The following is a 12,380-nucleotide window of genomic DNA, read 5'->3' as shown; positions in this document are numbered from 1 at the left end:
TGAAATGGAGTTTAAATACAAAATAAATACACTATAAATGAAATGGAGATCCAATCAGGGCCTAGCTACTTTCCTGGTGGGTCCTCCCAAAACTTACAGTTCTAGCAGCAGTTGATGCAATATAGAACGTCCCAAGCAGCTCTGGCAGGAGTTGAAATGGAGTTTAAATACAAAATAAATACACTATAAATGAAATGGACATCCAATCAGGGCCTAGCTACTTTCCTGGTGGGTCCTCCCAAAACTTACAGTTCTAGCAGCAGTTGATGCAATATAGAACGTCCCAAGCAGCTCTGGCAGGAGTTGAAATGGAGTTTAAATACAAAATAAATACACTATAAATGAAATGGAGATCCAATCAGGGCCTAGCTACTTTCCTGGTGGATCCTCCCAAAACTTACAGTTCTAGCAGCAGTTGATGCAATATAGAATGTCCCAAGCAGCTCTGGCAGGAGTTGAAATGGAGTTTAAATACAAAATAAATACACTATAAATGAAATGGAGATCCAATCAGGGCCTAGCTACTTTCCTGGTGGGTCCTCCCAAAACTTACAGTTCTAGCAGCAGTTGATGCAATATAGAACGTCCCAAGCAGCTCTGGCAAGAGTTGAAATGGAGTTTAAATACAAAATAAATACACTATAAATGAAATTGAGATCCAATCAGGGCCTAGCTACTTTCCTGGTGGGTCCTCCCAAAACTTACAGTTCTAGCAGCAGTTGATGCAATATTTCCATTGTTATTTATTTTTACTCTGGAAGTTTTAAATAGAAATATTAGACAAGATATAGAAATTAAAGGACTAGAAATAAAAGGCGAAACATATAAATTATAAGCATTTGCTGATGATTTGGTATTTATTTTAGAAGAACCTTTGGAGATGATTCCTAAACTATTAGGAAAGATAGAACAATATGGAGAAATGGCAGGACTGAAAATAAACAGAGAAAAACCCAAAGTAATAGTTAAAAACCTTACAGATAAACAAAAAAACCCCCAAATGTTGGAAAAAACAGAATTGCAGATAGTTAAAAAGGTGAAATATCTGGGAATACATTTAACAGCAAGATGTTCAATGATAAAAGAAGATAATTACACAAAACTATTGAATCAAATAAAACTGGATCTGGAAAAATGGAAAAACTTAAAATTGTCAATACTAGGAAGAATTGGTACAGTGAAAATGAACATACTACTGAAAATCTTATTCTTATTTCAAACAATACCTATAAAACTTGAGAAAAAATTCTTTGAAGACTTAAATTCCCTAATTTTGAAATTTATTTGGCAAGGAAAGAAAGCTAGATTTAAGATGAAAATGTTACAAGATGCCAAGGAAAATGGAGGACTTGATCTACCGGAGTGGGTTTTATATTATCAAGCATCTGTATTAACATGGGTAAAAGAATGGATAACTCTTAGAAATGATTTACAATTGAGATGGCACGCTTTTTTATGGTATGGGAAAAATAAAGTTCATAAATATTTCCAAAATCATTATATGAGACATGCATTATTAACAATGCATTAAGAGAGCTAATTTCAATAAACTTAGAGAGAGCTTGGGAAGGATTCCATGGATGAGAATCCTCAAGGGGAAAACAACTCAAGAAGCTTGGGAAATGTTGAAAAGTGAGATAATAAAAGCCCAGTCTAGCACCATACCAACAAAGAAGAAAAATAACAGCTCTCAAAAGAAACCCGCATGGCTGCATAAAGAACTCTCTGATAAATTGAAAGATAAAAAGGACAAGTATAAAAAGTAGAAAGAGGGGCACATAACTAAAGCAGAATATCAGTGAATAGTCCGAGCCTGCAAAGATGAAGTGAGGAAAGCTAAGGCTCAAAATGAAGTAAGGCTCGCGACCAAAGTCAAAAATAACAAAAAAAAGCTTCTTTCAACATGTAAAAAACAAGAAAAAAGCTAAGGAAATGATTGGTCCATTAGTGGGGGAAAGTGGCAAGAAGATGACAAGCAACAGGGAGAAAGCAGAACTATTTAACTCATTTTTTGCATCTGTCTTTACACAAAGGGAAAAAACAGTCCAACCTATCAAAAACAGTACCATAAAAAGTAGATTAGAAACACAAGTTAAGATAGACAAGAAAATGGTAAGTGAGCACCTATCTAGCCTAGACGAGTTCAGATCACCAGGACCAGATGGGTTACACCCCAATGTTCTCAAGGAACTGGCAGATGTGATCTCAGAACCACTGAACTATATTTTTCAAAGATCCTGGAGCACTGGGGAACTACCAGAGGACTGGAAAAGAGCTGATGTAGTTCCCATCTTCAAAAAAGGGGAAAAAATAGATCTAGGAAACTGCAGACCTATTAGCCTGACCTCAATACCTGGGAAGATTCTGGAAAAGATAATCAAATAATGAATCAGTGAACACCTAGAGGCAAACAAAGTCATTACTAAAAGCCAACATGGGTTTGTAAAAAACAGATCATGCCAGACAAATCTTATTGCATTCTTTGACCAAGTGACAAAATTAGGGGACCAGAGGAATGCTGTGGATATAATTTACTTGGTCTTCAGTAAGGCATTTGATAAAGTAGACCACAACCTACTACTTGATAAGATAGAAAAATGTGGGTTAGACAGTATCACCACCAGATGGATTTGTAGCTGACTGACAGGGTGTACTCAGCATGTGGTCCTCAGTGGAACTGCATCTACATGGAGGGAAGTGTGTAGAGGGGTGCCCATAGGCCCAGTGCTCTTCAACATCTTCATCAACTATTTGGACAAGGGGATAGATGGAGAATTCATCAAATTTGCAGATGACACCAAGCTGGCAGGAATAGCCAACACTCCAGAAGATAGGCTTAACATACAGGAAGACCTGGACAGACTTGAACACTGGGCGCTATCTAACAAAATGAAATTCAATGGTGAAAAAAGTAAGATTCTACATTTAGGCAAGAAAAACCAAATGTACAGGTATAGTCCTAATGGACAATCACTTAGATATGAGCCAGCAGTGTGCTGCAGCTGCCAAAAAAGCCAACACAGTGTTAGGCTGCATTAACATAGGGATAGAATCAAGATCACGTGAAGTATTAATACTGTTATGTCCTGGGCCTGTGATTGACAGAGCAGGTGCAGGAAGCTGCAGAGAGACCCAGGCAGACCACATGCCCTTCCTGGGCCAGACAGGCTGTCTCCAGGCTACTGCGCATGCGCAAACCAGGAAAATACATTGCATTTATTGGCTGACGCTGTTCCCTGCAAAAGGGTATTAAAGGGATCAGTGCCATTTTGTGTTCTGTTGAAGCTTGAATAAAGAAGCAACTGTTGTTACTCCTACCTCGTTTCAATGCCTTACCAATGCACAGAACAGAACAAATATCATTTTACAATGCCTTGGTAAGGCCACACTTGGAATACTGCATCCAGTTTTGGTCACCAGGATGTAAAAAAGATGTTGAGACTCTAGAAAGAGTACAGAGAAGAGGAACAAAGATAATTAGAGGTCTGGAGGCTAAAACATATAAGGAACGGTTGCTGGAATTGGGTATGTCTAGTTTAATAAAGAGAAGGACGAGGGGGCACATGATAGCAGTGTTCCAATATCTCAGGGGCTGCCACAAAGAAGAGGGAGTCAAGCTATTCTCCAAAGCGCCTAAAGGCAGGACAAGAAGCAACGGATGGAAACTAATCAAGGAGAGAAGCAACCTAGAACTAAGTTAGAACAATTAACCAGTGGAACAACCTGCCTCCAGAAATGGTGAATGCTTTAACACTGGAAGTTTTTAAGAAGAGACTGGACAGCCATTTATTTGTAATAGTATAGGGTTTCCTGCCTGAGCAGGAGGTTGGGCTAGATGACCTCCAAGGTCCCTTCTGACTTTTTATTTATTTATTTATTTATTTATTGTTATTATTGTTATTATTATTATTAATAATAATAATAGAACATGGGAAAAATAAAATGTAAAATATATTTGAAAATTCCAGGGTGGTTGTCAACAATGGAAGCATTTGTACACCCAAATTTAGTGAACTTTGAAAAAATCTGGACATATAGAGATATTCTAAACTCTGAAGGTAATTTAAAATCTAAGCAAGAAATGGAAAATCAGGGTATCAATCTATCATGTTGGGCACATTTACAAATGCAAGCTAGATATGATAAAGATGTTAAACTGTATGGATTTTAACAAGGAACAAATTGTGTTCAATAAGACATTGTTAACTTCTTATGAGAAACTAATTAAGAAAATGTATAATTTTCTATTAACTTTGAAAATGGAAAGCGAACAAGTTAAAGAAACAATGATAAGATGGGTGAAAAATTTTGAATATAATATAGAATTAGAAAAATGGCAAAATTTATGGGAAAGAAATTACAAACTGACAATGTCAACTTCCCACAAAGAAAATTTATACAAAATGTTCTATAGATGGCACTTGCCACCAGCAAGATTAGCAAAAATGTTTAAAAATATGTCAGATAGATGTAGGAAATGTAAACATAAGTCAGGCACATATTATCATGTTTGGTGGACATGTGACAAAGTAAAGAGTTATTGGAAAAACATACATACCTGGCTAGAAAAGATTTGGGAGAACATGTAGATTTTAAACCTGAACTTTTTTTATTAGGTATAATGCCAGAAAAGACTAACAAACAAAGCTTATATTTGATTTTGCATGGCACAACAGCGGCAAGATTATATTTGTGCAATACTGGAAAAATGAAGGAATGCCATCAGATGAAGAAATAATAAAAAAAATACTAGAATGCGCAGAGATGGACAGACTGACTATGAGACTGAAAGAAAAAGAAGAAACGGAATATTTCAAACTTGGGACTTATTTTATCGATGGCTAGAGGAAAGAATAAAGGATTAGGAATTAAATATGTATTAGTGAATGTAAACTCAGACAGCACATTGGTTGAAAAATTATTACTGAATGTATGTAAAAAAAATCTAATAAAAACTTTTACAAAGTTTCATGCCACAGGAACTACTCCAAACAAAATCCCAAGAAGTTATCAAAACTCACCACTCCCTACTACATGTGGTCAGCTTTCCCAGAGCCATCTTTCTGTCTGGCTCTCCTCTTCAATAAACTACAACCTTCTTTCTAAAGCAGTCTCCATTTTGATTATTCGTGGCTTGGACTGGATCCTGATGAAGATTTTTCTTTCAACAATTTGGCACCCCAGATGGGACTCCAAGCTACCCTCTGCAGTGGACTGAGACTGGGTAAGCCCCATCTTGCCAGCAGCAGACCTTTTGTGTCTGTGGATGGGTTTCCCAGGCCCTGCCCATTTGGAGCAAGGATAGTAAAGGGAGTTTTGAGTTTGAGCTCAAGGGCTGCTTTGGAAAGAAAACCCAGGGGAGCAAGGGAAATGTGCGTATGTCTGTGTGTGTGAATGAGAAGATCCTTTCCCCAATCGCAGTTGCATTTTGCTGTCTCTGGCCTTTCCTAACCACAGAAAGGATCTGTTCAAGTGACAGACCCTGGAAAGCATGGAGGTTTGGCCAGAGTGCAGGACCTTTTGTTAGGGAAAAGGGAAAGGCTGTGTGAAAATGGAATGGAAATGCGAGTGAGAGAAGCAGATTTGGGCAACTAGCTAAGAATCACAGAGCCCTATTCTGGAAAGGAGGTACCCGTGCTCTAAATTAATCTTGACGGACAGAGCCCTCCCAGGCCATTTTCCTGAAAAAATGAGGGGTTACCACAGGTTGGAAGGTACCTCCACCTGTTGGGGGTGGTGTAGTTCTGTGGGTGATGTAGTTCCACAGGTTGTGAGGGACCAAGGAGAAAGCCTTGGAGTCTCATCGCGGGGTCTCCTGTAGGGAGACGAATGAATGCCTGGGGCAGGGCCAAATTGCCTGCCCAGGTGGGAATGAGTAAGAAGCGTGCATGCAAGTTATGCAGGAATGGATTCTGCTCAGGGATGAAGCAGAAAAAACCAGTTGGCTAAATAAAGGTACTTAAAAGGAAAAGGAAAATAAAATATAGGAATAGTGATTTTCTTTCTCTCTTTCTATGCAACCACGTAATATGTTTAAGATTTGTGCCTTCCCTAATTTGAGTTAACTGAGATTTATGATGGGAATGACCAGGAGGTGTAAAACTAAGAGTTCTGTTTCCTATGCTGTTCTCTTTCCCTTGTCTTTATGTGTGTCTGTGTCAAAGTCTTTGTGTATAAGGTAACTGTTAACTGTTAAATGTCCCTAATCCTTAGAGAAATCCTGCTAGGAAAAGAAAGTTAAAATACTCTCACCCTGTTTACCTGGCCAGCAAAATAGGATGAAGAGAATTGAGTTCCCTATTGCCTTCTCTTGTTAGGAGGGAAGATTTTAAGCTCATCACAAAAAAAGTTTCATTCTTGCATTTACTGTATGTGTTTAAGTGGGTTTCATTTGTTTATTTAACATCTGCAATGTTAACCTTAATGTCTTTTCAAACTCTGCCTACAAGCTACTTGCCCTCCCACTTCTCCACTTTTTTATCCTCTGTTCTCCATGCCTAAGTCTGACTCCTGGGAGAGTCCACCCAGAAAGGAGGGAGGGGACCCTGTTCTCATGTCTTTCAGTCCTGCACAGATGACCCCCACAACCTTTGGAAGCAGACCACACTGACCCAGATGCTGCCTCCATCCATTTGAGCCAGAGTTTGAATCCAGCCATCCACTAGAAAGCCACCATGCAACCAGAGTGGAACAAATCTTCCCAAGTCCTACCATTCCCCCCCTCCCCAGATGCCTGGGAAAGCTGCGGAGAAAGGAAGGAGTCCTGGAGCCATTGGCCCTCACATGAAGTGCCAGAAGACAACTGGAAAGACTATGGTGAAAGGCAGAAACTCATTTTAAGGTTTCCTTTCTTGTCTCATTTGTATTGTAATTAAGCAGTTGAATGGATTCATGAAGAGATGGCATTTGGGAATGGTTGGCACAGCAAGTACTGAACACCTTGGACTTCTGTCTGGTGAGAGGAAAATTTGTCCAGAATGCTTGTATTGCCTGTTTTGTATGAGTAGCTACATGCACACATGCACACACACCATTCAGAATCATACTGAGTCTAACCCCTTCACCTACCTTCAGTAAAGCTCCAGACTGATTCTTGCTCTGTGGCATTAAAGCTTTGCATGCACAATTTCCTGCAAATTCAAAGGGGGAGGGAACCAGGCCCCCTCAGGCGATTTGCAATTCATATGCTCTCACTGAGGAGGTAGCAGGAAAAAGATCTCCAAAACCCAAGCCCTGAATATGTTGCACTGGTAGACTCAGAGTGAGAGTCCTAGGGCTCACTATGTGCAATTTAAGAAAGATTAATAGTCAGGCTTGCATACTGGCTAACCTCAATTGGACATTACAAACCTGGATGCACTGAACTAAGAGCTAAGGCAGACTCAGAAAGCAACCCTTGAAAATGGGCAGCTAGTGGTTATGTACTGAGGCAAACCATGACTCTGAAGAATTTTGGAGGAATGTGCAAACCTGACTGGAAGCTCAAAGTGGCATAAAACATCTAAAATAATTGGCACAGAATATTGAACACTATAAATTTCTTTTCTATCTAACAAAATTTTTGCCCTGACTTTTAGATCTTTATGGGTTGAGAGGCTTCCCCTTTTTGGGGCCACTGGAGGGATCTTTTTCTGCTGCTTCTATTAGTGTCTTCCCTTTTTTTCATTAAGAGTTTAAAAGCTTGTTTATCAAGTCTTCCTGACCAGACCAATTTTTAATCTTGTGCCAGTAAAAAGTGTGTCACCCACACTGTTATAGTACAAAGTGGGGATTGTGGGAAGTCAGTGCCCCACCCAGAGAAAGAAATATTTTTGGGAATATTAAAAGGCAGAATATTATATTTCCCCAAAGGATCTTAAAGGCAGAAACTAGCCCCCCCCCCCAGTCTCTCTGCTCCAAACAGAAACCAGGTCTGCAGAAATGCAGATGTGATAATCTTGTCAGAAAGATTGGAGCCAGGAAGCTTGGATTAGAAAGACAAAGATCCCTAGAATCAACAATCCCTCACACCAAAGAAATCCAACACAGGACATAGCCTTCAGCCACACCCCCAGGGATGCAGCATATGATCTTTGGGACATAATAGGATTAACCCACCAACATCAGAATACCAGAAAGGCACACTCACATTCAGGCCAAAGTTCATGCCACAGAAACAACTCCAAACAAAAGCGCAAGAAGGTATAAAAACCCATCACTCCCTACTACATGTGGTCAGCCTTCCCAGAGCCATCTTTCTGTCTGGCTCTCCTCTTCAATAAACTACAAACTTCTTTCTAAAGCAGTCTCCATTTTGATTATTCCTGGCATGGACTGGACCCTGATGAAGATCTTTCTTTCAACACACTGAAGAGCTGCCAGGTCTTATCTGTATTTCCAAAAATCAATTAATTTCTTTTTCTCCTGAATCATTATTTAGAGCAAGTGAGCTTTACTTTTTTCATGCAGGGTATCAATATTTTATGGAAATACATCAGGATTCACTTCAATCAAGTGGGCAAAAAGTTGTTTGAAAAGGGATTTTAACACATATTGTACGCCACATATTTTAACTTCTACATCCTCTAGTACTTTTCAATGACTGAAAGGGTAACAAACAATACACTGGTTCATGCATGTGAAAGGGAAGAGCAGCAATTTCCTCAGAAGCAAGCTTGAAGGATCCTTTAGGCTTGGATAGGATTATCAAAATGCAAATTTGACACTTTAAGAGACCATTCTTCTACAGTAGGCAAACAATCCGTCTTCCAGTTTTGAGCTACCAATAGTCTTGCAGCTGTTATAAGATTTAACATCAGATTCATTTCTTTAGCATCCAAATCTCCCATAATTCCTAATAAAAATAACTGCGGTGTGAACTTTATCTTTTTCTTAAAAATATTTTGAATATTCCACCAAACCTTGATCCAAAATGCTTTTATTTCCCTACACGTCCACCAAATATGGAAATAAGTTGCATGTAAACTTCCACATCTCCAACATTTGGGCTGTAAATTAGAATACATGCATGACAATTTTTGAGGATCCAAATGCCACCTATAAAACATCTTATAAAAATTTTCTCTTAAATTTTGGGCTTGAGTAAATTTTACATTTTTAACCCAAATTGTCTCCCATGTATCCAATGAAATCGATTCTTGAATATTTTGAGCCCATTTTATCATACAATCTTTAACTAGTTCCGTTTCAGAATCCAATTCAATCAAAGCATTATAAATTCTCTTTATATGTGCTTGGGTTGGATCTTTAATCTGTTTAATCAAATTCACATCCTCCAAAGTAATACCAACCTTCTGATCTAAACTCCACCTCATTAACAATTGATTATAATAAAACCAGGAATATACAATATTTTCTTGTTTCAAATCCGCTAAAGATTTAATTTGCCAATCCTGTCCTACCAAACTAAGTAATTCCCTATAGGTACTATTATCCAAATTAACTCCTCTAGATACCCCCTCTATCACCTGTCCTGGAATCGCCCAAATGGGAGTTTTATAATTTAGTCTCATCATCCATTGCTTCTTGTCCTGCCTTCAGGCCCCTTGGAAAATAGCTTGACTCCCTCTTCTTTGTGGCAGCCCCTGAGATATTGGAACACTGCTATCATGTCCCCCCTCGTCCTTCTCTTCATTAAACTAGACACACCCAATTCCAGCAGCCGTTCCTTATATGCTTTAGCCTCCAGTCCCCTAATCATCTTTGTTGCTCTTCTCTGTAGTCTTTCTAGAGTCTCAACATCTTTTTTACATCATGGTGACCAAAACTGGATGCAGTATTCCAAGTGTGGCCTTACCAAGGCATTGTAAAGTGGTATTAATACTTCACGTGATCTTGATTCTATCCCTCTGTTAATGCAGCCTAGCACTGTGTTGGCCTTTTGGGCACCTGCAGCACACTGCTGGCTCATATTTAAGTGATTGTCCACTAGGACTCCGAGGTCCCTCTCACAGTTACTACTATTGAGCAAGGTACCCCCTATACTACACCTGTACATTTAGTTTTTCTTGCCTAAATGTAGAACCTTACTTTATACAAGTATATTATACAAGTAGTCCTCAACCTATTACCATAATAGAGCCTGGAATTTTGATCATAAGTCATTATGGTCAGTGACACCCCCAGGTGGTTGCTTCACTCAGTGACTGCATGGAAGAGGTCTTGGGAGACCTGGTACCCACTGGTACACAGAAACCTGGGCCAGAAGGCCTCTTCATATTACACATAGTGGCACATGGGCCTTCTGCCTTCTCCCCCATTCCCAAGAAGCCTGGTCTTTTCCTTGTCCCCCACCCACTCCTGGAAGACCTCAGCTAGCTAGGTCCAGTGGCACATAGGCCTTTTACCTCCCCATCTCCACTCTTGAGAAGCCTGGCCTTCTACTCTCCCCACCCACCCACCGAAGGCCTCAGCTGCCAGAAGGCCTCAGGCCTTGAGAAGTCTGGCCTTCTCCTGTAAGATGAGAGGAAATTTGTCTAATTTTTATTAGTTTATTAATCATTAGAGGCTTTTGTATGCTATGAGTTAATTTTAGCCAGAATTATTAATTGTGCCTTTGCCTATAAAAAGCAACATAGAAATTAACACCTGCCAGCAACAGCTAGAAAGGTTGACCACAAGAACTCCATAGGCTGGCCTCCGGTTTGTGATTGCGGCACTAGTGGACGTGCGGAGAGAGTGGTCTCTCCGCCCTCCGGTTTTCCTTAGTTGGAAGACCCTGAAAAGGGTTAAAAGTTGCCCTGGAGGGGCGACCACCATGAGGAGGACCCTCGACAGATCACAGAAGGGCAGCAGCCCTTCCGTTTGATCCAAGGCAGCTTCTTTGGACCGACGAAGAAAAGATCAGCCATTAACATGGCCGATCACTAAGCCATACCAGCCAAAAGCCAAAAGCACTACCAAACACAATGAAAGCACCGCGGAGGAATTGGGTAAGACCTTACCTTACCTTTTTTGCTTCCCAACTATCTTCCTGTAAATTTTTAATGATACTAACTGATTTAATACTTAGGATTTAGACTTATAAGGGAAATAAAAAATAGTCACTATGATAATAGTTTTAAATTATAATATAGAAGTTGGATTGAGATGATAAAGGTTATTTTATTAGTACGGTAAGTGATGAGGTACTAGGATGAGAAATAGAATATGTTTGTGAAATAAAGTAAGAATTTATTCAAGTAAATAAGTGTATTTTAGATATGACAACTATTTTGTAATGAACTAAGGGAACTTTGGGCTACCCGAAATCTAAGTACTCTGGATATTAAGCTAACTGGAATACTGTAATTGAAATTAGGTAAAGTTTAAAAACAGGACATGGATGTGTATAAGTTAAAATATATTGATAAATGTCTTAACCAATTGAGTTATAACTAGCAATGTATTAATTTGAATGTGATATAATAATTAAGGGAAATAGAGAGGAAAATTTTGATGATATAACCTGACATATGTATGAAAGAGCTTGTTATTGGATTATGGACTACCCAATCACCATGTTGCTTCCTTAATACTTGGACTTTTGTAAAATTGGAAAATTAATAAAACTTGTTTATATATATAAAAAAGAACTCCATAGGCTGACCACAAATATCTCTTACAGGCTACCTAACAGAATGTGGCTTTAACACTCAGTTGAGATACATTGCCAGCAAGCCCATTACTAGAATTAAAGAAAGTGACCTGACCTGCTTAAAGCAGTGGTTAGGAACCTCTGGACAAGGATTTATCATTAGCACAGTAAAGAACACATCCAGGGTAGTCAACTAAGGTAATGAACTAGGAGTAACTATTAATAGTGTATTATGGGATAGTTTTTCTTATGCACATATGTGACTGTCATGTAACTTTGTAACCAATCAGCAATTTTCTTGGTTTACTGTGGTAAATTGTATAAAAATAACTCAGCCTGATTTCTGGTGTGTTCCTTGAATATGAAATCCAGATGTATCCTCTTCTGCTTCTGTTCAGAAATAAAAGAGTTTTATCTTTCCTTGATCTTGCGTGGAAATTTGCTTCTTCATACCAGGTTTCTGTACCTAGCCAGCATTCTGGCTTACACTCCCTCACCCCCCACACCATCTGGCCTTTTCCCTCCCCTCTCCCCACTGGCTTTCTCCTTCTCCCTCACTATCATCACCCCCACCACCACCCCTGGCCTCTCTCTGCCCCACCATGCCTGTGACCACATAGCTTTCCCTTTATCTGCAGTGCTGAAAGGCGAGACTCAGCTAGAAAGCTAGCACAGGCGATCTTCTTCAAGCCTAGAGAAGCAATCTTTCTCAAGGCTAGCCAGGAACAGGAACTCTATGGCTTTCACCTCTGACATCTGACTGTAGGTTGTGCTCTCAGAAATAAACCTCACCTGGGGGGACTTC

The 12,380-nt window shown here is 39.4% G+C and overlaps 1 pseudogene; it reads right to left on the bottom strand.

Annotated features, from left to right (window-relative positions):
• Window positions 1-12,380, bottom strand: part of LOC114923940 — a 90,897-nt pseudogene that overhangs the window by 68,560 nt on the left and 9,957 nt on the right.

The sequence above is a fragment of the Protobothrops mucrosquamatus genome, unplaced genomic scaffold (genome assembly GCF_001527695.2).
Source record: "Protobothrops mucrosquamatus isolate PMUCROS unplaced genomic scaffold, P.Mucros_1.0 scaffold_294, whole genome shotgun sequence".
NCBI lineage: Eukaryota > Metazoa > Chordata > Lepidosauria > Squamata > Viperidae > Protobothrops > Protobothrops mucrosquamatus.
This window is presented reverse-complemented; position numbering and strand designations above follow the sequence as displayed.